The sequence below is a fragment of the Phyllobates terribilis genome, unplaced genomic scaffold (genome assembly GCF_046119375.1).
Source record: "Phyllobates terribilis strain yellow unplaced genomic scaffold, ASM4611937v1 Scaffold_16__1_contigs__length_26959993, whole genome shotgun sequence".
Lineage (NCBI taxonomy): Eukaryota > Metazoa > Chordata > Amphibia > Anura > Dendrobatidae > Phyllobates > Phyllobates terribilis.
The window spans coordinates 17,503,529-17,531,386 of record NW_027362776.1 but is presented as its reverse complement, the minus strand read 5'-3'; positions in this window follow the sequence as shown (position 1 = coordinate 17,531,386).

Sequence of the window (27,858 nt, the reverse complement as noted above, 5' to 3'; positions counted from 1 at the left end):
GTGTGTGGGTAGAATATATATCCCACGGCGGTAAAATTGAAAAAAGTTGAAAAACATTTTTTTTTGGACTTAGTCATTTTTCCGGCGTTTATCAGACTTTCAGATAGGGCAAATGTCAGTGAGCGTTCCGATTTCAGTTCCAGAGTGATTCACCCAATGAGTCTTTGATATTTAGTCGTTTTCAGCCAATATTTTGGATTTTTGAAAATTTCACTTTTTTGTGAAAATATCCACTAAATGAGGGAATAATATGTGTGAGAGTACCCCAGGAGAGTTCCAAATGTGTGTGGGTAGAATATATATCCCACGGGGGTAAAATTGAAAAAAGTTGAAAAAATTTTTTTTTCGGAATTCGTCATCTTTACGGCGTTTATCAGACTTTCAGATAGGGGAAATGTCAGTGAGCATTCCGATTTCAGTTCCAGAGCGATTCTCCCAATGAGTCCTTGATATTTAGTCGTTTTCAGCCAATATTTTGGATTTTTGAAAATTTCACTTTTTTGTGAAAATATACACTAAATGAATGAATAATATGTGTGAGGGTACCCCAGGAGAGTTCCAAATGTGTGTGGGTAGAATATATATCCCACGGCGGTAAAATTGAAAAAAGTTGAAAAACATTTTTTTTGGACTTAGTCATTTTTCCGGCGTTTATCAGACTTTCAGATAGGGCAAATGTCAGTGAGCGTTCTGATTTCAGTTCCAGAGCGATTCACCCAATGAGTCCTTGATATTTAGTCGTTTTCAGCCGATATTTTGGATTTTTGAAAATTTCACTTTTTTATGAAAATATCCACTAAATGAGGGAATAATATGTGTGAGGGTACCCCAGGACAGTTCCAAATGTGTGTGGGTAGAATAGATATCCCAATGGGGTAGAATTGAAAAAAGTTGAGAAATTTTTTTTGGGGACTTAGTCATTTTTCCGGCGTTTATCAGACTTTCAGATAGGGTAAATGTCAGTGAGCTTTCCGATTTCAGTTCCACAGTGACTCGCCCAATGAGTCCTTGATATTTAGTCGTTTTCAGCCAATATTTTGGATTTTTGAAAATTTAACTTTTTTGTGAAAATATCCACTAAATGAGGGAATAATATGTGTGAGGGTACCCCAGGAGAGTTCCAAATGTGTGTGGGTAGAATATATATCCCACGGTGGTAAAATTGAAAAAAGTTGAAAAACATTTTTTTTTGGACTTAGTCATTTTTCCGGCGTTTATCAGACTTTCAGTTAGGGCAAATGTCAGTGAGCGTTCTGATTTCAGTTCCAGAGCGATTCGCCCAATGAGTCCTTGATATTTTGTCGTTTTCAGCCAATATTTAGGATTTTTGAAAATTTCACTTTTTTGTGAAAATATCCACTAGATGAGGGAATAATATGTGTGAGGGTACCCCAGGAGAGTTCCAAATGTGTGTGGGTAGAATATATATCCCACTGAGGTAAAATTTAAAAAAGTTGAGAAAATTTTTCTTTGGACTTAGTCATTTTTCCGGCATTTATCATACTTTCAGATAGGGCAAATGTCAGTGAGCATTCCGATTTCAGTTCCAGAGTGATTCTCCCAATGAGTCCTTGATATTTAGTCGTTTTCAGCCAATATTTTGGATTTTTGAAAATTTCACTTTTGTGAAAATATCCACTAAATGAGTGAATAATATGTGTGAGGGTACCCCAGGAGAGTTCCAAATGTGTGTGGGTAGAATATATATCCCACGGGGGTAAAATTGAAATAAGTTGAAAAAAATTTTTTTTGGACTTAGTCATCTTTCCGTCGTTTATCAGACTTTCAGATAGGTGAAATGTCAGTGAGCGTTCCGATTTCAGTTCCAGAGCCTTTCGCCCAATGAGTCCTTGATATTTAGTCGTTTTCAGCCAATATTTTGGATTTTTGAAAATTTCACTTTTTTGTGAAAATATCCACTAAATGAGGGAATAATATGTGTGAGGGTACCCCAGGAGAGTTCCAAATGTGTGTGGGTAGAATATATATCCCACTGAGGCAAAATTTAAAAAAGTTGAGAAAATTTTTCTTTGGACTTAGTCATTTTTCTGGCATTTATCATACTTTCAGATAGGGCAAATGTCAGTGAGCATTCCGATTTCAGTTCCAGAGTGATTCCTCAATGAGTCCTTGATATTTAGTCGTTTTCAGCCAATATTTTGGATTTTTGAAAATTTCATTTTTTTGTGAAAATATCCACTAAATGAGGGAATAATATGTCTGAGGGTACCCCAGGAGAGTTCCAAATGTGTGTGGGTAGAATATATATCCCACTGGGGTAAAATTGAAAAAAGTTGAGAAAATTCTTTTTTGGACTTAGTCATTTTTCCGGCGTTTATCAGACTTTCAGATAGGGCAAATGTCAGTGAGCGTTCCCATTTCAGTTCCAGAGCAATTCGCCCAATGAGTCCTTGATATTTAGTCGTTTTCAGCCAATATTTTGGATTTTTGAAAATTTTACTTTTTTGTGAAAATATCCACTAAATGAGGGAATAATATGTGTGATGGTACCCCAGGAGAGTTCCAAATGTGTGTGGGTAGAATATATATCCCACTGGGGTAAAATTGAAAAAAGTTGATACATTTTTTTTTTTGGACTTAGTCATCTTTCCGGCGTTTATCAGACTTTCAGATAGGGAAAATATCAGTGAGCGTTCCGATTTCAGTTCCAGAGCGATTCGCCCAATGAGTCCATGATATTTAGTCGTTTTCAGCCAATATTTTGGATTTTGGAAAATTTCACTTTTTTGTGAAAATATCCACTAAATGAGGGAATAATATGTGTGAGGGTACCCCAGGAGAGTTCCAAATGTGTGTGGGTAGAATATATATCCCACTGGGGTAAAATTGAAAAAAGTTGAGAAAATTCTTTTTTGGACTTAGTCATTTTTCGGGCGTTTTTCAGACTTTCAGTTAGGGCAAATGTCTGTGAGCGTTCCAATTTCAGTTCCAGAGTGATTCGCTCAATGAGTCCTTGATATTTAGTCGTTTTCAGCCAATATTTTGGATTTTGGAAATTTCACCTTTTTTGTGAAAATATCCACTAAATGAGGGAATAATATGTGTGAGCGTACCCCAGGAGAGTTCCAAATGTGTGTGGGTAGAATATATATCCCACTGGGGTAAAATTGAAAACAGTTGAGAAAATTCTTTTTTGGACTTAGTCATTTTTCTGGCGTTTATCAGACTTTAAGATAGGGCAAATGGCAGTGAGCGTTCCGATTTCAGTTCCAGAGCGATTCGCCCAATGAGTCCTTGATATTTAGTCGTTTTCAGCCAATATTTTGGATTTTTGAAAATTTCACTTTTTTGTGAAAATATCCACTAAATGAGGGAATAATATGTCTGAGGGTACCCCAGGAGAGTTCCAAATGTGTGTGGGTAGAATATATATCCCACTGGGGTAAAATTGAAAAAAGTTGAGAAAATTCTTTTTTGGACTTAGTCATTTTTCCGGCGTTTATCAGACTTTCAGATAGGGCAAATGTCAGTGAGCGTTCTGATTTCAGTTCCAGAGCGATTCGCCCAATGAGTCCTTGATATTTAGTCGTTTTCAGCCAATATTTTGGATTTTTGAAAATTTCACCTTTTTTGTGAAAATATCCACTAAATGAGGGAATAATATGCGTGAGGGTACCCCAGGAGAGTTACAAATGTGTGTGGGTAGAATATATATCCCACTGGGGTAAAATTGAAAAAAGTTGAGAAAATTCTTTTTTGGACTTAGTCATTTTTCCGGCGTTTATCAGACTTTCAGATAGGGCAAATGTCAGTGAGCGTTCTGATTTCAGTTCCAGAGCGATTCGCCCAATGAGTCCTTGATATTTAGTCGTTTTCAGCCAATATTTAGGATTTTTGAAAATTTCACTTTTTTGTGAAAATATCCACTAGATGAGGGAATAATATGTGTGAGGGTACCCCAGGAGAGTTCCAAATGTGTGTGGGTAGAATATATATCCCACTGGGGTAAAATTGAAAATAATTGAAAAAAATTTTTTGTTGGACTTAGTCATTTTTCCGGCGTTTATCAGACTTTCAGATAGGGCAAATGTCAGTGAGCGTTCCGATTTCAGTTCCAGAGTGATTCGCCCAATGAGTCCTTGATATTTAGTCGTTTTCAGCCAATATTTTGGATTTTTGAAAATTTCACTTTTTTGTGAAAATATCCACTAAATGAGGGAATAATATGTAAGAGGGTACCCCAGGAGAGTTCCAATTGTGTGTGGGTAGAATATATATCCCACGGGGGTAAAATTGAAATAAGTTGAAAAAAAATTTTTTTGGACTTAGTCATCTTTCCGTCGTTTATCAGACTTTCAGATAGGTGAAATGTCAGTGAGCGTTCCGATTTCAGTTCCAGAGCCTTTCGCCCAATGAGTCCTTGATATTTAGTCGTTTTCAGCCAATATTTTGGATTTTTGAAAATTTCACCTTTTTTGTGAAAATATCCACTAAATGAGGGAATAATATGCGTGAGGGTACCCCAGGAGAGTTACAAATGTGTGTGGGTAGAATATATATCCCACTGGGGTAAAATTGAAAAAAGTTGAGAAAATTCTTTTTTGGACTTAGTCATTTTTCCGGCGTTTATCAGACTTTCAGATAGGGCAAATGTCAGTGAGCGTTCTGATTTCAGTTCCAGAGCGATTCGCCCAATGAGTCCTTGATATTTAGTCGTTTTCAGCCAATATTTTGGATTTTTGAAAATTTCACTTTTTTGTGAAAATATCCACTAAATGAGGGAATAATATGTGTGAGGGTACCCCAGGAGAGTTCCAAATGTGTGTGGGTAGAATATATGTCCCACGGGTGTAAAATTGAAAACAATTGAAAAATATTTTTTTTTGGACTTAGTCATTTTTCCGGCGTTTATCAGACTTTCAATAGGGCAAATGTCAGTGAGCGTTCTGATTTCAGTTCCAGAGCGATTCGCCCAATGAGTCCTTGATATTTAGTCGTTTTCAGCCAATATTTTGGATTTTGGAAAATTTCACTTTTTTGTGAAAATATCCACTAGATGAGGGAATAATATGTGTGAGGGTACCCCAGGAGAGTTCCAAATGTGTGTGGGTAGAATATATATCCCACTGGGGTAAAATTGAAAAAAGTTGAGAAAATTCTTTTTTGGATTTAGTCATTTTTCCGGCGCTTATCAGACTTTCAGATAGGGCAAATGTCAGTGAGCATTCCGATTTCAGTTCCAGATCGATACGCCCAATGAGTCCTTGATATTTAGTCGTTTTCAGCCAATATTTTGGATTTTTGAAAATTTCACTTTTGTGAAAATATCCACTAAATGAGTGAATAATATGTGTGAGGGTACCCCAGGAGAGTTCCAAATGTGTGTGGGTAGAATATATATCCCACGGCGGTAAAATTGAAAAAAGTTGAAAAACATTTTTTTTTGGACTTAGTCATTTTTCCGGCGTTTATCAGACTTTCAGATAGGGCAAATGTCAGTGAGCGTTCCGATTTCAGTTCCAGAGTGATTCACCCAATGAGTCTTTGATATTTAGTCGTTTTCAGCCAATATTTTGGATTTTTGAAAATTTCACTTTTTTGTGAAAATATCCACTAAATGAGGGAATAATATGTGTGAGGGTACCCCAGGAGAGTTCCAAATGTGTGTGGGTAGAATATATATCCCACGGGGGTAAAATTGAAAAAAGTTGAAAAAATTTTTTTTTCGGAATTCGTCATCTTTACGGCGTTTATCAGACTTTCAGATAGGGGAAATGTCAGTGAGCATTCCGATTTCAGTTCCAGAGCGATTCTCCCAATGAGTCCTTGATATTTAGTCGTTTTCAGCCAATATTTTGGATTTTTGAAAATTTCACTTTTTTGTGAAAATATACACTAAATGAATGAATAATATGTGTGAGGGTACCCCAGGAGAGTTCCAAATGTGTGTGGGTAGAATATATATCCCACGGCGGTAAAATTGAAAAAAGTTGAAAAACATTTTTTTTGGACTTAGTCATTTTTCCGGCGTTTATCAGACTTTCAGATAGGGCAAATGTCAGTGAGCGTTCTGATTTCAGTTCCAGAGCGATTCACCCAATGAGTCCTTGATATTTAGTCGTTTTCAGCCGATATTTTGGATTTTTGAAAATTTCACTTTTTTATGAAAATATCCACTAAATGAGGGAATAATATGTGTGAGGGTACCCCAGGACAGTTCCAAATGTGTGTGGGTAGAATAGATATCCCAATGGGGTAGAATTGAAAAAAGTTGAGAAATTTTTTTTGGGGACTTAGTCATTTTTCCGGCGTTTATCAGACTTTCAGATAGGGTAAATGTCAGTGAGCTTTCCGATTTCAGTTCCACAGTGACTCGCCCAATGAGTCCTTGATATTTAGTCGTTTTCAGCCAATATTTTGGATTTTTGAAAATTTAACTTTTTTGTGAAAATATCCACTAAATGAGGGAATAATATGTGTGAGGGTACCCCAGGAGAGTTCCAAATGTGTGTGGGTAGAATATATATCCCACGGTGGTAAAATTGAAAAAAGTTGAAAAACATTTTTTTTTGGACTTAGTCATTTTTCCGGCGTTTATCAGACTTTCAGTTAGGGCAAATGTCAGTGAGCGTTCTGATTTCAGTTCCAGAGCGATTCGCCCAATGAGTCCTTGATATTTTGTCGTTTTCAGCCAATATTTAGGATTTTTGAAAATTTCACTTTTTTGTGAAAATATCCACTAGATGAGGGAATAATATGTGTGAGGGTACCCCAGGAGAGTTCCAAATGTGTGTGGGTAGAATATATATCCCACTGAGGTAAAATTTAAAAAAGTTGAGAAAATTTTTCTTTGGACTTAGTCATTTTTCCGGCATTTATCATACTTTCAGATAGGGCAAATGTCAGTGAGCATTCCGATTTCAGTTCCAGAGTGATTCTCCCAATGAGTCCTTGATATTTAGTCGTTTTCAGCCAATATTTTGGATTTTTGAAAATTTCACTTTTGTGAAAATATCCACTAAATGAGTGAATAATATGTGTGAGGGTACCCCAGGAGAGTTCCAAATGTGTGTGGGTAGAATATATATCCCACGGGGGTAAAATTGAAATAAGTTGAAAAAAATTTTTTTTGGACTTAGTCATCTTTCCGTCGTTTATCAGACTTTCAGATAGGTGAAATGTCAGTGAGCGTTCCGATTTCAGTTCCAGAGCCTTTCGCCCAATGAGTCCTTGATATTTAGTCGTTTTCAGCCAATATTTTGGATTTTTGAAAATTTCACTTTTTTGTGAAAATATCCACTAAATGAGGGAATAATATGTGTGAGGGTACCCCAGGAGAGTTCCAAATGTGTGTGGGTAGAATATATATCCCACTGAGGCAAAATTTAAAAAAGTTGAGAAAATTTTTCTTTGGACTTAGTCATTTTTCTGGCATTTATCATACTTTCAGATAGGGCAAATGTCAGTGAGCATTCCGATTTCAGTTCCAGAGTGATTCCTCAATGAGTCCTTGATATTTAGTCGTTTTCAGCCAATATTTTGGATTTTTGAAAATTTCATTTTTTTGTGAAAATATCCACTAAATGAGGGAATAATATGTCTGAGGGTACCCCAGGAGAGTTCCAAATGTGTGTGGGTAGAATATATATCCCACTGGGGTAAAATTGAAAAAAGTTGAGAAAATTCTTTTTTGGACTTAGTCATTTTTCCGGCGTTTATCAGACTTTCAGATAGGGCAAATGTCAGTGAGCGTTCCCATTTCAGTTCCAGAGCAATTCGCCCAATGAGTCCTTGATATTTAGTCGTTTTCAGCCAATATTTTGGATTTTTGAAAATTTTACTTTTTTGTGAAAATATCCACTAAATGAGGGAATAATATGTGTGATGGTACCCCAGGAGAGTTCCAAATGTGTGTGGGTAGAATATATATCCCACTGGGGTAAAATTGAAAAAAGTTGATACATTTTTTTTTTTGGACTTAGTCATCTTTCCGGCGTTTATCAGACTTTCAGATAGGGAAAATATCAGTGAGCGTTCCGATTTCAGTTCCAGAGCGATTCGCCCAATGAGTCCATGATATTTAGTCGTTTTCAGCCAATATTTTGGATTTTGGAAAATTTCACTTTTTTGTGAAAATATCCACTAAATGAGGGAATAATATGTGTGAGGGTACCCCAGGAGAGTTCCAAATGTGTGTGGGTAGAATATATATCCCACTGGGGTAAAATTGAAAAAAGTTGAGAAAATTCTTTTTTGGACTTAGTCATTTTTCGGGCGTTTTTCAGACTTTCAGTTAGGGCAAATGTCTGTGAGCGTTCCAATTTCAGTTCCAGAGTGATTCGCTCAATGAGTCCTTGATATTTAGTCGTTTTCAGCCAATATTTTGGATTTTGGAAATTTCACCTTTTTTGTGAAAATATCCACTAAATGAGGGAATAATATGTGTGAGCGTACCCCAGGAGAGTTCCAAATGTGTGTGGGTAGAATATATATCCCACTGGGGTAAAATTGAAAACAGTTGAGAAAATTCTTTTTTGGACTTAGTCATTTTTCTGGCGTTTATCAGACTTTAAGATAGGGCAAATGGCAGTGAGCGTTCCGATTTCAGTTCCAGAGCGATTCGCCCAATGAGTCCTTGATATTTAGTCGTTTTCAGCCAATATTTTGGATTTTTGAAAATTTCACTTTTTTGTGAAAATATCCACTAAATGAGGGAATAATATGTCTGAGGGTACCCCAGGAGAGTTCCAAATGTGTGTGGGTAGAATATATATCCCACTGGGGTAAAATTGAAAAAAGTTGAGAAAATTCTTTTTTGGACTTAGTCATTTTTCCGGCGTTTATCAGACTTTCAGATAGGGCAAATATCAGTGAGTGTTCCCATTTCAGTTCCAGAGCAATTCGCCCAATGAGTCCTTGATATTTAGTCGTTTTCAGCCAATATTTTGGATTTTTGAAAATTTTACTTTTTTGTGAAAATATCCACTAAATGAGGGAATAATATGTGTGAGGGTACCCCAGGAGAGTTCCAAATGTGTGTGGGTAGAATATATATCCCACTTGGGTAAAATTGAAAAAAGTTGAGAAAATTCTTTTTTGGACTTAGTCATTTTTCCGGCGTTTATCAGACTTTCAGATAGGGCAAATATGAGTGAGCGTTCCGATTTCAGTTTCCAGAGCGATTCGCCCAATGAGTCCTTGATATTTAGTCGTTTTCAGCCAATATTTTGGAGTTTTGAAAATTTCACTTTTTTGTGAAAATATCCACTAAATGAGGGAATTCTATGTGTGAGGGTACCCCAGGAGAGTTCCAAATGTGTGTGGGTAGAATATATATCCCACGGGGGTAAAATTGAAAAAAGTTGAAAAAAATTTTTTTTTGGACTTAGTCATTTTTCCGGCGTTTATCAGACTTTCAGATAGGGCAAATGTCAGTGAGCGTTCTGATTTCAGTTCCAGAGCGATTCGCCCAATGAGTCCTTGATATTTAGTCGTTTTCAGCCAATATTTTGGATTTTTGAAAATTTCACTTTTTTGTGAAAATATCCACTAAATGAGGGAATAATATGTATGAGGGTACCCCAGGAGAGTTCCAAATGTGTGTGGGTAGAATATACATCCCACTGAGGTAAAATTTAAAAAAGTTGAGAAAATTTTTCTTTGGACTTAGTCATTTTTCCGGCATTTCTCATACTTTCAGATAGGGCAAATGTCAGTGAGCATTCCGATTTCAGTTCCAGAGTGATTCTCCCAATGAGTCCTTGATATTTAGTCGTTTTCAGCCAATATTTTGGATTTTTGAAAATTTCACTTTTGTGAAAATATCCACTAAATGAGTGAATAATATGTGTGAGGGTACCCCAGGAGAGTTCCAAATGTGTGTGGGTAGAATATGTATCCCACGGGGGTAAAATTGAAAAAAGTTGAAACATTTTTTTTTTTGGACTTAGTCATCTTTCCGGCGTTTATCAGACTTTCAGATAGGGAAAATATCAGTGAGCGTTCCGATTTCAGTTCCAGAGCGATTCGCCCAATGAGTCCTTGATATGTAGTCGTTTTCAGCCAATATTTTGGATTTTGGAAAATTTCACTTTTTTGTGAAAATATCCACTAAATGAGGGAATAATATGTGTGAGGGTACCCCAGGAGAGTTCCAAATGTGTGTGGGTAGAATATATATCCCACGGGGGTAAAATTGAAATAAGTTGAAAAAAAATTTTTTTGGACTTAGTCATCTTTCCGTCGTTTATCAGACTTTCAGATAGGTGAAATGTCAGTGAGCGTTCCGATTTCAGTTCCAGAGCCTTTCGCCCAATGAGTCCTTGATATTTAGTCGTTTTCAGCCAATATTTTGGATTTTTGAAAATTTCACTTTTTTATGAAAATATCCACTAAATGAGGGAATAATATGTGTGAGGGTACCCCAGGAGAGTTCCAAATGTGTGTGGGTAGAATATATATCCCACTGGGGTAAAATTGAAAAAAGTTGAGAAAATTCTTTTGTGGACTTAGTCATTTTTCCGGCGTTTATCAGACTTTCAGATAGGGCAAATGTCAGTGAGCGTTCCGATTTCAGTTCCAGAGCGATTCGCCCAATGAGTCCTTGATATTTAGTCGTTTTCAGCCAATATTTTGGATTTTTGAAAATTTCACTTTTTTGTGAAAATATCCACTAAATGAGGGAATAATATGTGTGAGCGTACCCCAGGAGAGTTCCAAATGTGTGTGGGTAGAATATATATCCCACTGGGGTAAAATTGAAAAAAGTTGAGAAAATTCTTTTTTGGACTTAGTCATTTTTCTGGCGTTTATCAGACTTTCAGATAGGGCAAATGTCAGTGAGCGTTCCGATTTCAGTTCCAGAGCGATTCGCCCAATGAGTCCTTGATATTTAGTCGTTTTCAGCCAATATTTTGGATTTTTGAAAATTTTACTTTTTTGTGAAAATATCCACTAAATGAGGGAATAATATGTGTGAGGGTACCCCAGGAGAGTTCCAAATGTGTGTGGGTAGAATATATATCCCACTGGGGTAAAATTGAAAAAAGTTGAGAAAATTCTTTTTTGGACTTAGTTATTTTTCCGGCGTTTATCAGACTTTCAGATAGGGCAAATGTCAGTGAGTGTTCCCATTTCAGTTCCAAAGCAATTCGCCCAATGAGTCCTTGATATTTAGTCGTTTTCAGCCAATATTTTGGATTTTTGAAAATTTCACTTTTTTGTGAAAATATCCACTAAATGAGGGAATAATATGTCTGAGGGTACCCCAGGAGAGTTCCAAATGTGTGTGGGTAGAATATATATCCCACTGGGGTAAAATTGAAAAAAGTTGAGAAAATTCTTTTTTGGACTTAGTCATTTTTCCGGCGTTTATCAGACTTACAGATAGGGCAAATATGAGTGAGCGTTCCGATTTCAGTTCCAGAGCGATTCGCCCAATGAGTCCTTGATATTTAGTCGTTTTCAGCCAATATTTTGGAGTTTTGAAAATTTCACTTTTTTGTGAAAATATCCACTAAATGAGGGAATTCTATGTGTGAGGGTACCCCAGGAGAGTTCCAAATGTGTGTGGGTAGAATATATATCCCACGGGGGTAAAATTGAAAAAAGTTGAAAAAAAATTTTTTTTGGACTTAGTCATTTTGCCGGCGTTTATCAGACTTTCAGATAGGGCAAATGTCAGTGAGCGTTCTGATTTCAGTTCCAGAGCGATTCGCCCAATGAGTCCTTGATATTTAGTCGTTTTCAGCCAATATTTTGGATTTTTGAAAATTTCACTTTTTTGTGAAAATATCCACTAAATGAGGGAATAATATGTATGAGGGTACCCCAGGAGAGTTCCAAATGTGTGTGGGTAGAATATACATCCCACTGAGGTAAAATTTAAAAAAGTTGAGAAAATTTTTCTTTGGACTTAGTCATTTTTCCGGCATTTATCATACTTTCAGATAGGGCAAATGTCAGTGAGCATTCCGATTTCAGTTCCAGAGTGATTCTCCCAATGAGTCCTTGATATTTAGTCGTTTTCAGCCAATATTTTGGATTTTTGAAAATTTCACTTTTGTGAAAATATCCACTAAATGAGTGAATAATATGTGTGAGGGTACCCCAGGAGAGTTCCAAATGTGGGTGGGTAGAATATGTATCCCACGGGGGTAAAATTGAAAAAAGTTGAAACATTTTTTTTTTTGGACTTAGTCATCTTTCCGGCGTTTATCAGACTTTCAGATAGGGAAAATATCAGTGAGCGTTCCGATTTCAGTTCCAGAGCGATTCGCCCAATGAGTCCTTGATATGTAGTCGTTTTCAGCCAATATTTTGGATTTTGGAAAATTTCACTTTTTTGTGAAAATATCCACTAAATGAGGGAATAATATGTGTGAGGGTACCCCAGGAGAGTTCCAAATGTGTGTGGGTAGAATATATATCCCACGGGGGTAAAATTGAAATAAGTTGAAAAAAAATTTTTTTGGACTTAGTCATCTTTCCGTCGTTTATCAGACTTTCAGATAGGTGAAATGTCAGTGAGCGTTCCGATTTCAGTTCCAGAGCCTTTCGCCCAATGAGTCCTTGATATTTAGTCGTTTTCAGCCAATATTTTGGATTTTTGAAAATTTCACTTTTTTGTGAAAATATCCACTAAATGAGGGAATAATATGTGTGAGGGTACCCCAGGAGAGTTCCAAATGTGTGTGGGTAGAATATATATCCCACTGGGGTAAAATTGAAAAAAGTTGAGAAAATTCTTTTGTGGACTTAGTCATTTTTCCGGCGTTTATCAGACTTTCAGATAGGGCAAATGTCAGTGAGCGTTCCGATTTCAGTTCCAGAGCGATTCGCCCAATGAGTCCTTGATATTTAGTCGTTTTCAGCCAATATTTTGGATTTTTGAAAATTTCACTTTTTTGTGAAAATATCCACTAAATGAGGGAATAATATGTGTGAGCGTACCCCAGGAGAGTTCCAAATGTGTGTGGGTAGAATATATATCCCACTGGGGTAAAATTGAAAAAAGTTGAGAAAATTCTTTTTTGGACTTAGTCATTTTTCTGGCGTTTATCAGACTTTCAGATAGGGCAAATGTCAGTGAGCGTTCCGATTTCAGTTCCAGAGCGATTCGCCCAATGAGTCCTTGATATTTAGTCGTTTTCAGCCAATATTTTGGATTTTTGAAAATTTCACTTTTTTGTGAAAATATCCACTAAATGAGGGAATAATATGTCTGAGGGTACCCCAGGAGAGTTCCAAATGTGTGTGGGTAGAATATATATCCCACTGGGGTAAAATTGAAAAAAGTTGAGAAAATTCTTTTTTGGACTTAGTCATTTTTCCGGCGTTTATCAGACTTTCAGATAGGGCAAATGTCAGTGAGTGTTCCCATTTCAGTTCCAGAGCAATTCGCCCAATGAGTCCTTGATATTTAGTCGTTTTCAGCCAATATTTTGGATTTTTGAAAATTTTACTTTTTTGTGAAAATATCCACTAAATGAGGGAATAATATGTGTGAGGGTACCCCAGGAGAGTTCCAAATGTGTGTGGGTAGAATATATATCCCACGGGGGTAAAATTGAAAAAATTTGAAAAAAAATTTTTTTAGACTTAGTCATCTTTCCGGCGTTTATCAGACTTTCAGATAGGGCAAATGTCAGTGAGCGTTCTGATTTCAGTTCCAGAGCCTTTCGCCCAATGAGTCCGTGATATTTAGTCATTTTCAGCCACTATTTTGGATTTTTGAAAATTTCACTTTTTTGTGAAAATATTCACTAAATGAGGGAATAATATGTGTGAGGGTACCCCAGGAGAGTTCCAAATGTTTGTGGGTAGAATATATATCCCACGGGGGTAAAATTAAAAAAAGTTGAAAAAAAATTTTTTGGGGATTTTGTCATTTTTCCGGCGTTTATCAGACTTTCAGATAGGGCAAATGTTAGTGAGCGTTCCAATTTCAGTTCCAGAGTGATTCGCCCAATGAGTCCTTGATATTTAGTCGTTTTCAGCCAATATTTTGGATTTTTGAAAATTTCACTTTTTTGTGAAAATATCCACTAGATGAGGGAATAATATGTGTGAGGGTACCCAAGGAGAGTTCCAAATGTGTGTGGGTAGAATATATATCCCACGGGGGTAAAATTGAAAAAATTTGAAAAAAAATTTTTTTAGACTTAGTCATCTTTCCGGCGTTTATCAGACTTTCAGATAGGGCAAATGTCAGTGAGCGTTCCGATTTCAGTTCCAGAGCGATTCGCCCTATGAGTCCTTGATATTTAGTCGTTTTCAGCCAATATTTTGGATTTTTGAAAATTTCACTTTTTTGTGAAAATATCCACTAAATGAGGGAATAATATGTCTGAGGGTACCCCAGGAGAGTTCCAAATGTGTGTGGGTAGAATATATATCCCACTGGGGTAAAATTGAAAAAAGTTGAGAAAATTCTTTTTTGGACTTAGTCATTTTTCAGGCGTTTTTCAGACTTTCAGTTAGGGCAAATGTCTGTGAGCGTTCCGATTTCAGTTCCAGAGTGATTCGCTCAATGAGTCCTTGATATTTTGTCGTTTTCAGCCAATATTTTGGATTTTTGAAAATTTCACCTTTTTTGTGAAAATATCCTCTAAATGAGGGAATAATATGTGTGAGCGTACTCCAGGAGAGTTCCAAATGTGTGTGGGTAGAATATATATCCCACTGGGGTAAAATTGAAAAAAGTTGAGAAAATTCTTTTTTGGACTTAGTCATTTTTCTGGCGTTTATCAGACTTTCAGATAGGGCAAATGTCAGTGAGCGTTCCGATTTCAGTTCCAGAGCGATTCGCCCAATGAGTCCTTGATATTTAGTCGTTTTCAGCCAATATTTTGGATTTTTGAAAATTTCACTTTTTTGTGAAAATATCCACTAAATGAGGGAATAATATGTGTGAGGGTACCCCAGGAGAGTTCCAAATGTGTGTGGGTAGAATATATATCCCACGGGGGTAAAATTGAAAAAATTTGAAAAAAAATTTTTTTAGACTTAGTCATCTTTCCGGCGTTTATCAGACTTTCAGATAGGGCAAATGTCAGTGAGCGTTCCGATTTCAGTTCCAGAGCCTTTCGCCCAATGAGTCCGTGATATTTAGTCATTTTCAGCCACTATTTTGGATTTTTGAAAATTTCACTTTTTTGTGAAAATATTCACTAAATGAGGGAATAATATGTGTGAGGGTACCCCAGGAGAGTTCCAAATGTTTGTGGGTAGAATATATATCCCACGGGGGTAAAATTAAAAAAAGTTGAAAAAAAATTTTTTTGGGACTTTGTCATTTTTCCGGCGTTTATCAGACTTTCAGATAAGGGCAAATGTTAGTGAGCGTTCCAATTTCAGTTCCAGAGTGATTCGCCCAATGAGTCCTTGATATTTAGTCGTTTTCAGCCAATATTTTGGATTTTTGAAAATTTCACTTTTTTGTGAAAATATCCACTAAATGAGGGAATAATATGTGTGAGGGTACCCCAGGAGAGTTCCAAATGTGTGTGGGTAGAATATATATCCCACTGGGGTAAAATTGAAAAAAGTTGAGAAAATTCTTTTTTGGACTTAGTCATTTTTCCGGCGTTTATCAGACTTTCAGATAGGGCAAATATCAGTGAGCGTTCCGATTTCAGTTCCAGAGCGATTCGCCCAATGAGTCCTTGATATTTAGTCGTTTTCAGCCAATATTTTGGATTTTTGAAAATTTCACTTTTTTGTGAAAATATCCACTAGATGAGGGAATAATATGTGTGAGGGTACCCCAGGAGAGTTCCAAATGTGTGTGGGTAGAATATATATCCCACGGGGGTAAAATTGAAAAAAGTTGAGAAAATTCTTTTTTGGACTTAGTCATTTTTCCGGCGTTTATCAGACTTTCAGATAGGGAAAATATCAGTGAGCGTTCCGATTTCAGTTCCAGAGCGATTCGCCCAATGAGTCCTTGATATTTAGTCGTTTTCAGCCAATATTTTGGATTTTTGAAAATTTCACTTTTTTGTGAAAATATCCACTAAATGAGGGAATAATATGTGTGAGGGTACCCCAGGAGAGTTCCAAATGTGTGTGGGTAGAATATATATCCCACGGGGGTAAAATTGAAAAAACTTGAAAAAAATTTTTTTTTGGACTTAGTCATTTTGCCGGCGTTTATCAGACTTTCAGATAGGGCAAATGTCAGTGAGCGTTCTGATTTCAGTTCCAGAGCGATTCGCCCAATGAGTCCTTGATATTTAGTCGTTTTCAGCCAATATTTTGGATTTTTGAAAATTTCACTTTTTTGTGAAAATATCCACTAAATGAGGGAATAATATGTGTGATGGTACCCCAGGAGAGTTCCAAATGTGTGTGGGTAGAATATATGTCCCACGGGTGTAAAATTGAAAAAAATTGAAAAAAATTTTTTTTTTGGACTTAGTCATTTTTCCGGCGTTTATCAGACTTTCAATAGGGCAAATGTCAGTGAGCGTTCTGATTTCAGTTCCAGAGCGATTCGCCCAATGAGTCCTTGATATTTAGTCGTTTTCAGCCAATATTTTGGATTTTTGAAAATTTCACTTTTTTGTGAAAATATCCACTAGATGAGGGAATAATATGTGTGAGGGTACCCCAGGAGAGTTCCAAATGTGTGTGGGTAGAATATATATCCCACGGGGGTAAAATTGAAAAAATTTGAAAAAAAATTTTTTTAGACTTAGTCATCATTCCGGCGTTTATCAGACTTTCAGATAGGGGAAATGTCAGTGAGCGTTCCGATTTCAGTTCCAGAGCGATTCGCCCAATGAGTCCTTGATATTTAGTCGTTTTCAGCCAATATTTTGGATTTTTGAAAATTTCACTTTTTTGTGAAAATATCCACTAAATGAGGGAATAATATGTGTGAGGGTACCCCAGGAGAGTTCCAAATGTGTGCGGGTAGAATATATATCCCACGGGGGTAAAATTGAAAAAATTTGAAAAAAAATTTTTTTAGACATAGTCATCTTTCCGGCGTTTATCAGACTTTCAGATAGGGGAAATGTCAGTGAGCGTTCTGATTTCAGTTCCAGAGCGATTCGCCCAATGAGTCCTTGATATTTAGTCGTTTTCAGCCAATATTTTGGATTTTTGAAAATTTCACTTTTTTATGAAAATATCCACTAAATGAGGGAATAATATGTGTGAGGGTACCCCAGGAGAGTTCCAAATGTGTGTGGGTAGAATATATATCCCACAGGGGTAAAATTGAAAAAAGTTGAAAAAAATTTTTTTTAGTCATAGTCATCTTTCCGGCGTTTATCTCGACTTTCAGATAGGGGAAATGTCAGTGAGCGTTCCGATTTCAGTTCCAGAGCGATTCGCCCAATGAGTCCTTGATATTTAGTCGTTTTCAGCCAATATTTTAGATTTTTGAAAATTTCACTTTTTTGTGAAAATATCCACTAAATGAGGGAATAATATTTGTGAGGGTACCCCAGGAGAGTTCCAAATGTGTGTGGCTAGAATATATATCCCACGGGGGTAAAATTGAAAAAAGGTGAAAAAATTTTTTTTGGGGATTTAGTCATTTTTCCGGCGTTTATCAGACTTTCAGATAGGGCAAATGTCAGTGAGCATTCCGATTTCAGTTCCAGAGTGATTCGCCCAATGAGTCCTTGATATTTAGTCGTTTTCAGCCAATATTTTGGATTTTTGAAAATTTCACTTTTTTGTGAAAATATCCACTAAATGAGGGAATAATATGTGTGAGGGTACCCCAGGAGAGTTCCAAATGTGTGAGGGTAGAATATATATCCCACTGGGGTAAAATTGAAAAAAGTTGAGAAAATTTTTTTTTGGACTTAGTCATTTTTCCGGCGTTTATCAGACTTTCAGATAGGGCAAATGTCAGTGAGCGTTCTGATTTCAGTTCCAGAGCCTTTCGCCCAATGAGTCCGTGATATTTAGTCATTTTCAGCCACTATTTTGGATTTTTGAAAATTTCACTTTTTTGTGAAAATATTCACTAAATGAGGGAATAATATGTGTGAGGGTACCCCAGGAGAGTTCCAAATGTTTGTGGGTAGAATATATATCCCATGGGGGTAAAATTGAAAAAAGTTTAAAAAAAATTTTTTTTGGACTTAGTCATTTTTCCGGCGTTTATCAGACTTTCAGATAGGGCAAATGTTAGTGAGCGTTCCAATTTCAGTTCCAGAGTGATTCGCCCAATGAGTCCTTGATATTTAGTCGTTTTCAGCCAATATTTTGGATTTTTGAAAATTTCACTTTTTTGTGAAAACATCCACTAAATGAGGGAATAATATGTGTGAGGGTACCCCAGGAGAGTTCCAAATGTGTGTGGGTAGAATATATATCCCACTGGGGTAAAATTGAAAAAAGTTGAGAAAATTATTTTTTGGACTTAGTCATTTTTCCGGCGTTTATCAGACTTTCAGATAGGGCAAATATCAGTGAGCGTTCCGATTTCAGTTCCAGAGCGATTCGCCCAATGAGTCCTTGATATTTAGTCGTTTTCAGCCAATATTTTGGATTTTTGAAAATTTCACTTTTTTGTGAAAATATCCACTAGATGAGGGAATAATATGTGTGAGGGTACCCCAGGAGAGTTCCAAATGTGTGTGGGTAGAATATATATCCCACGGCGGTAAAATTGAAAAAAGTTGAGAAAATTCTTTTTTGGACTTAGTCATTTTGCCGGCGTTTATCAGACTTTCAGATAGGGCAAATGTCAGTGAGCGTTCTGATTTCAGTTCCAGAGCCTTTCGCCCAATGAGTCCGTGATATTTAGTCATTTTCAGCCACTATTTTGGATTTTTGAAAATTTCACTTTTTTGTGAAAATATTCACTAAATGAGGGAATAATATGTGTGAGGGTACCCCAGGAGAGTTCCAAATGTTTGTGGGTAGAATATATATCCCATGGGGGTAAAATTGAAAAAAGTTTAAAAAAAATTTTTTTTGGACTTAGTCATTTTTCCGGCGTTTATCAGACTTTCAGATAGGGCAAATGTTAGTGAGCGTTCCAATTTCAGTTCCAGAGTGATTCGCCCAATGAGTCCTTGATATTTAGTCGTTTTCAGCCAATATTTTGGATTTTTGAAAATTTCACTTTTTTGTGAAAACATCCACTAAATGAGGGAATAATATGTGTGAGGGTACCCCAGGAGAGTTCCAAATGTGTGTGGGTAGAATATATATCCCACTGGGGTAAAATTGAAAAAAGTTGAGAAAATTATTTTTTGGACTTAGTCATTTTTCCGGCGTTTATCAGACTTTCAGATAGGGCAAATATCAGTGAGCGTTCCGATTTCAGTTCCAGAGCGATTCGCCCAATGAGTCCTTGATATTTAGTCGTTTTCAGCCAATATTTTGGATTTTTGAAAATTTCACTTTTTTGTGAAAATATCCACTAGATGAGGGAATAATATGTGTGAGGGTACCCCAGGAGAGTTCCAAATGTGTGTGGGTAGAATATATATCCCACGGCGGTAAAATTGAAAAAAGTTGAGAAAATTCTTTTTTGGACTTAGTCATTTTGCCGGCGTTTATCAGACTTTCAGATAGGGCAAATGTCAGTGAGCGTTCTGATTTCAGTTCCAGAGCCTTTCGCCCAATGAGTCCGTGATATTTAGTCATTTTCAGCCACTATTTTGGATTTTTGAAAATTTCAATTTTTTGTGAAAATATTCACTAAATGAGGGAATAATATGTGTGAGGGTACCCCAGGAGAGTTCCAAATGTGTGTGGGTAGAATATATATCCCACGGGGGTAAAATTGAAATAAGTTGAAAAAAAATTTTTTTGGACTTAGTCATCTTTCCGTCGTTTATCAGACTTTCAGATAGGTGAAATGTCAGTGAGCGTTCCGATTTCAGTTCCAGAGCCTTTCGCCCAATGAGTCCTTAATATTTAGTCGTTTTCAGCCAATATTTTGGATTTTTGAAAATTTCACTTTTTTGTGAAAATATCCACTAAATGAGGGAATAATATGTGTGAGGGTACCCCAGGAGAGTTCCAAATGTGTGTGGGTAGAATATATATCCCACTGGGGTAAAATTGAAAAAAGTTGAGAAAATTCTTTTTTGGACTTAGTCATTTTTCCGGCGTTTATCAGACTTTCAGATAGGGCAAATGTCAGTGAGTGTTCCCATTTCAGTTCCAGAGCAATTCGCCCAATGAGTCCTTGATATTTAGTCGTTTTCAGCCAATATTTTGGATTTTTGAAAATTTTACTTTTTTGTGAAAATATCCACTAAATGAGGGAATAATATGTGTGAGGGTACACCAGGAGAGTTCCAAATGTGTGTGGGTAGAATATATATCCCACTGGGGTAAAATTGAAAAAAGTTGAGAAAATTCTTTTTTGGACTTAGTCATTTTTCCGGCGTTTATCAGACTTTCAGATAGGGCAAATATGAGTGAGCGTTCCGATTTCAGTTCCAGAGCGATTCGCCCAATGAGTCCTTGATATTTAGTCGTTTTCAGCCAATATTTTGGATTTTTGAAAATTTCACTTTTTTGTGAAAATATCCACTAAATGAGGGAATTCTATGTGTGAGGGTACCCCAGGAGAGTTCCAAATGTGTGTGGGTAGAATATATATCCCACGGGGGTAAAATTGAAAAAAGTTGAAAAAAATTTTTTTTTGGACTTAGTCATTTTGCCGGCGTTTATCAGACTTTCAGATAGGGCAAATGTCAGTGAGCGTTCTGATTTCAGTTCCAGAGCGATTCGCCCAATGAGTCCTTGATATTTAGTCGTTTTCAGCCAATATTTTGGATTTTTGAAAATTTTACTTTTTTGTGAAAATATCCACTAAATGAGGGAATAATATGTGTGAGGGTACCCCAGGAGAGTTCCAAATGTGTGTGGGTAGAATATATATCCCACTGGGGTAAAATTGAAAAAAGTTGAGAAAATTCTTTTTTGGACTTAGTCATTTTTCCGGCGCTTATCAGACTTTCAGATAGGGCAAATGTCAGTGAGCGTTCTGATTTCAGTTCCAGAGCGATTCGCCCAATGAGTCCTTGATATTTAGTCGTTTTCAGCCAATATTTTGGATTTTTGAAAATTTCACTTTTTTGTGAAAATATCCACTAAATGAGGGAATAATATGTGTGAGGGTACCCCAGGAGAGTTCCAAATGTGTGTGGGTAGAATATATATACCACTGGGGTAAAATTGAAAAAAGTTGAGAAATTTTTTTTTTGAACTAACTCACTTTTCCGGCGTTTATCAAACTTTCAGATAGGGCAAATGTCAGTGAGCATTCCGATTTCAGTTCCAGATCGATTCGCCCAATGAGTCCTTGATATTTAGTCGTTTTCAGCCAATATTTTGGATTTTTGAAAATTTCACTTTTGTGAAAATATCCACTAGATGAGTGAATAATATGTGTGAGGGTACCCCAGGAGAGTTTCAAATGTGTGTGGGTAGAAGATATATCCCACGGGGGTAAAATTGAAAAAAGTTGAAAAAATTTTTTTTTTGGACTTAGTCATCTTTCCGGCGTTTATCAGACTTTCAGATAGGGGAAATGTCAATGAGCATTCTGATTTCAGTTCCAGAGCGATTCGCCCAATGAGTCCTTGATATATAGTCGTTTTCAGCCAATATTTTGGATTTTTGAAAATTTCACTTTTTTGTGAAAATATCCACTAAATGAGGGAATAATATGTGTGAGGGTACCCCAGGAGAGTTCCAAATGTGTGTGGGTAGAATATATATCCCACGGCGGTAAAATTGAAAAAAGTTGAGAAAATTTTTTTTTGGACTGTCATTTTTCCGGCGTTTATCAGACTTTCAGATAGGGCAAATGTCAGTGAGCATTCCGATTTCAGTTCCAGATCGATTCGCCCAATGAGTCCTTGATATTTAGTCGTTTTCAGCCAATATTTTGGATTTTTGAAAATTTCACTTTTGTGAAAATATCCACTAAATGAGTGAATAATATGTGTGAGGGTACCCCAGGAAAGTTTCAAATGTGTGTGGGTAGAATATATATCCCACGGGGGTAAAATTGAAAAAAGTTGAAAAAATTTTTTTTTTGGACTTAGTCATCTTTCCGGCGTTTATCAGACTTTCAGATAGGGGAAATGTCAATGAGCATTCTGATTTCAGTTCCAGAGCGATTCGCCCAATGAGTCCTTGATATTTAGTCGTTTTCAGCCAATATTTTGGATTTTTGAAAATTTCACCTTTTTTGTGAAAATATCCACTAAATGAGGGAATAATATGTGTGAGGGTACCCCAGGAGAGTTACTAATGTGTGTGGGTAGAATATATATCCCACTGGGGTAAAATTGAAAAAAGTTGAGAAAATTCTTTTTTGGACTTAGTCATTTTTCCGGCGTTTATCAGACTTTCAGATAGGGCAAATGTCAGTGAGCGTTCTGATTTCAGTTCCAGAGCGATTCGCCCAATGAGTCCTTGATATTTAGTCGTTTTCAGCCAATATTTTGGATTTTTGAAAATTTCACTTTTTTGTGAAAATATCCACTAAATGAGGGAATAATATGTGTGAGGGTACCCCAGGAGAGTTCCAAATGTGTGTGGGTAGAATATATGTCCCACGGGTGTAAAATTGAAAAAAATTGAAAAAAATTTTTTTTTGGACTTAGTCATTTTTCCGGCGTTTATCAGACTTTCAATAGGGCAAATGTCAGTGAGCGTTCTGATTTCAGTTCCAGACCGATTCGCCCAATGAGTCCTTGATATTTAGTCGTTTTCAGCCAATATTTTGGATTTTTGAAAATTTCACTTTTTTGTGAAAATATCCACTAGATGAGGGAATAATATGTGTGAGGGTACCCCAGGAGAGTTCCAAATGTGTGTGGGTAGAATATATATCCCACTGGGGTAAAATTGAAAAAAGTTGAAAAATTTTTTTTTTGGCTTACTCATTTTTCCGGCGTTTATCAGACTTTCAAATAGGGGAAATGTCAGTCAGTGTTCCGATTTCAGTTCCAGAGCGATTGGTCCAATGAGTCCTTGATATTTAGTCGTTTTCAGCCAATTTTCTGGATTTTTGAAAATTTCACTTTTTTTGTGAAAATATCCACTAAATGAGAGAATAATATGTGTGAGGGTACCCCAGGAGAGTTTCAAATGTGTGTGGATAGAATATATATCCCACGGGGGTAAAATTGAAAAAAGCTGATAAAAATTTTTTTTTGGACTTAGTCATTTTTCCGGCGTTTATCAGACTTTCAGATAGGGGAAATGTCAGTGAGCATTCCGATTTCAGTTCCAGAGCGATTCGCCCAATGAGTCCTTGATATTTAGTCGTTTTCTGCCAATTTTCAGATTTTTTGAAAATTTCACTTTTTTGTGAAAATATCCACTAAATGAGGGAATAACTTGTGTGAGGGTACCCCATGAGAGTTCCAAATGTGTGTGGGTAGAATATATATCCCATGGGGGTAAAATTGAAAAAAGCTGATAACATTTTTTTTTTCGACTTATTCATTTTTCCGGCGTTTATCAGACTTTCAGATAGGGCAAATATCAGTGAGCGTTCCGATTTCAGTTCCAGAGCGATTCGCCCAATGAGTCCTTGATATTTAGTCGTTTTCAGCCAATATTTTGGATTTTTGAAAATTTCACTTTTTTGTGAAAATATCCACTAAATGAGGGAATAATATGTGTGAGGGTACCCCAGGAGAGTTCCAAATGTTTGTGGGTAGAATATATATCATACGGGGGTAAAATTGAAAAAAGTTGAAAAAATTTTTTTTTGGGACGTAGTCATTTTTCCGGCGTTTATCAGACTCTCAGGTAGGGGAGATGTCAGTGAGCTTTCCGATTTCAGTTCCAGAGCGATTCGCCCAATGAGTCCTTGATATTTAGTCGTTTTCAGCCAATTTTCTGGATTTTTGAAAATTTCACTTTTTTTGTGAAAATATCCACTAAATGAGGGAATTATATGTGTGAGTGTACCCCAGAAGAGTTCCAAATGTGTGTGGGTAGAATATATATCCCACGGGGGTAAAATTGAAAAAAGTTTAAAAATTTTTTTTTTTGAACTTAGTCATGTTTCCTGCGTTTATCAGACTTTCAGATAGGGGAATTGTCAGTGAGCGTTCCGATTTCAGTTCCAGAGCGATTCACCGGATGATTCCTTGATATTTCGTCGTTTTCAGCCAATTTTCTGGATTTTTGAAACTTCCACTCTTTTGTGAAAATATCCACTAAATGAGGGAATAATATGTGTGAGGGTACCCCAGGGGAGTTCCAAATGTGTGTGAGTAGAATATATATCCCACAGGGTTAAAATTGAAAAAAGTTGAAAAAATTTTTTTTTTGTACTTAGTCATTTTTCCGGCGTTTATCAGACTTTCAGATAGGGGAATTGTCAGTGAGCGTACCGATTTCAGTTCCAGAGCGATTCGCCAGATGATTCCTTGATATTTCGTCGTTTTCAGCCAATTTTCTGGATTTTTGAAAATTTCACTTTTTTGTGAAAATATCCACTAAATGAGGGAATAATATGTGTGAGGGTATCCCAGGAGATTTCCAAATGTGTGTGGGTAGAATATATATCCCACGGGGGTAAAATTGAAAAAAGTTGAAAAAAATATTTTTTTTGTAATCAGTCATTTTTCCGGTGTTTATCAGACTTTCAGATAGGGGAAATGTCAGTGAGCATTCCGATTTCAGTTCCAGAGCGATTCGCCCAATGAGTCCTTGATATATAGTCGTTTTCAGCCAATATTTTGGATTTTTGAAAATTTCACTTTTGTGAAAATATCCACTAAATGAGTGAATAATATGTGTGAGGGTACCCCAGGAAAGTTTCAAATGTGTGTGAGTAGAATATATATCCCACGGGGGTAAAATTGAAAAAAGTTGAAAAAAATTTTTTTTTGGACTTAGTCATCTTTCCGGCGTTTATCAGACTTTCAGATAGGGGAAATGTCAATGAGCATTCTGATTTCAGTTCCAGAGCGATTCGCCCAATGAGTCCTTGATATTTATTCGTTTTCAGCCAATATTTTGGATTTTTGAAAATTTCACCTTTTTTGTGAAAATATCCACTAAATGAGGGAATAATATGTGTGAGGGTACCCCAGGAGAGTTACTAATGTGTGTGGGTAGAATATATATCCCACTGGGGTAAAATTGAAAAAAGTTGAGAAAATTCTTTTTTGGACTTAGTCATTTTTCCGGCGTTTATCAGACTTTCAGATAGGGCAAATGTCAGTGAGCGTTCTGATTTCAGTTCTAGAGCGATTCGCCCAATGAGTCCTTGATATTTAGTTGTTTTCAGCCAATATTTTGGATTTTTGAAAATTTCACTTTTTTGTGAAAATATCCACTAAATGAGGGAATAATATGTGTGAGGGTACCCCAGGAGAGTTCCAAATGTGTGTGGGTAGAATATATGTCCCACGGGTGTAAAATTGAAAAAAATTGAAAAAAATTTTTTTTTGGACTTAGTCATTTTTCCGGCGTTTATCAGACTTTCAATAGGGCAAATGTCAGTGAGCGTTCTGATTTCAGTTCCAGACCGATTCGCCCAATGAGTCCTTGATATTTAGTCGTTTTCAGCCAATATTTTGGATTTTTGAAAATTTCACTTTTTTGTGAAAATATCCACTAGATGAGGGAATAATATGTGTGAGGGTACCCCAGGAGAGTTCCAAATGTGTGTGGGTAGAATATATATCCCACTGGGGTAAAATTGAAAAAAGTTGAGAAAATTCTTTTTTGGACTTAGTCATTTTTCCGGCGCTTATCAGACTTTCAGATAGGCCAAATGTCAGTGAGCGTTTCGATTTCAGTTCCAGAGCAATTCGCCCAATGAGTCCTTGATATTTAGTCGTTTTCAGCCAATATTTTGGATTTTTGAAAATTTCACTTTTTTGTGAAAATATCCACTAAATGAGGGAATAATATGTGTGAGGGTACCCCAGGAGAGTTCCAAATGTGTGTGGGTAGAATATATATCCCACGGGGGTAGAATTGAAAAAAGTTGAAAAATTTTTTTTTTGGCTTACTCATTTTTCCGGCGTTTATCAGACTTTCAAATAGGGGAAATGTCAGTCAGCGTTCCGATTTCAGTTCCAGAGCGATTGGTCCAATGAGTCCTTGATATTTAGTCGTTTTCAGCCAATTTTCTGGATTTTTGAAAATTTCACTTTTTTTGTGAAAATATCCACTAAATGAGAGAATAATATGTGTGAGGGTACCCCAGGAGAGTTTCAAATGTGTGTGGATAGAATATATATCCCACGGGGGTAAAATTGAAAAAAGCTGATAAAAATTTTTTTTTGGACTTAGTCATTTTTCCGGCGTTTATCAGACTTTCAGATAGGGGAAATGTCAGTGAGCATTCCGATTTCAGTTCCAGAGCGATTCGCCCAATGAGTCCTTGATATTTAGTCGTTTTCTGCCAATTTTCAGATTTTTTGAAAATTTCACTTTTTTGTGAAAATATCCACTAAATGAGGGAATAACTTGTGTGAGGGTACCCCATGAGAGTTCCAAATGTGTGTGGGTAGAATATATATCCCATGGGGGTAAAATTGAAAAAAGCTGATAACATTTTTTTTTTGGACTTATTCATTTTTCCGGCGTTTATCAGACTTTCAGATAGGGCAAATATCAGTGAGCGTTCCGATTTCAGTTCCAGAGCGATTCGCCCAATGAGTCCTTGATATTTAGTCGTTTTCAGCCAATATTTTGGATTTTTGAAAATTTCACTTTTTTGTGAAAATATCCACTAAATGAGGGAATAATATGTGTGAGGGTACCCCAGGAGAGTTCCAAATGTTTGTGGGTAGAATATATATCATACGGGGGTAAAATTGAAAAAAGTTGAAAAAATTTTTTTTTGGGACGTAGTCATTTTTCCGGCGTTTATCAGACTCTCAGGTAGGGGAGATGTCAGTGAGCTTTCCGATTTCAGTTCCAGAGCGATTCGCCCAATGAGTCCTTGATATTTAGTCGTTTTCAGCCAATTTTCTGGATTTTTGAAAATTTCACTTTTTTTGTGAAAATATCCACTAAATGAGGGAATTATATGTGTGAGTGTACCCCAGAAGAGTTCCAAATGTGTGTGGGTAGAATATATATCCCACGGGGGTAAAATTGAAAAAAGTTTAAAAAATTTTTTTTTTGAACTTAGTCATGTTTCCTGCGTTTATCAGACTTTCAGATAGGGGAATTGTCAGTGAGCGTTCCGATTTCAGTTCCAGAGCGATTCACCGGATGATTCCTTGATATTTCGTCGTTTTCAGCCAATTTTCTGGATTTTTGAAACTTCCACTCTTTTGTGAAAATATCCACTAAATGAGGGAATAATATGTGTGAGGGTACCCCAGGGGAGTTCCAAATGTGTGTGAGTAGAATATATATCCCACAGGGTTAAAATTGAAAAAAGTTGAAAAAATTTTTTTTTTGTACTTAGTCATTTTTCCGGCGTTTATCAGACTTTCAGATAGGGGAATTGTCAGTGAGCGTACCGATTTCAGTTCCAGAGCGATTCGCCAGATGATTCCTTGATATTTCGTCGTTTTCAGCCAATTTTCTGGATTTTTGAAAATTTCACTTTTTTGTGAAAATATCCACTAAATGAGGGAATAATATGTGTGAGGGTATCCCAGGAGATTTCCAAATGTGTGTGGGTAGAATATATATCCCACGGGGGTAAAATTGAAAAAAGTTGAAAAAAATATTTTTTTTGTAATCAGTCATTTTTCCGGTGTTTATCAGACTTTCAGATAGGGGAAATGTCAGTGAGCATTCCGATTTCAGTTCCAGAGCGATTCGCCCAATGAGTCCTTGATATTTAGTCGTTTTCAGCCCATATTTTGGATTTTTGAAAATTTCACTTTATGTGAAAATATCAACTAAATGAGGGAATAATATGTGTGAGGGTACCCCAGGAGAGTTCCAAATGTGTGTGGGTAG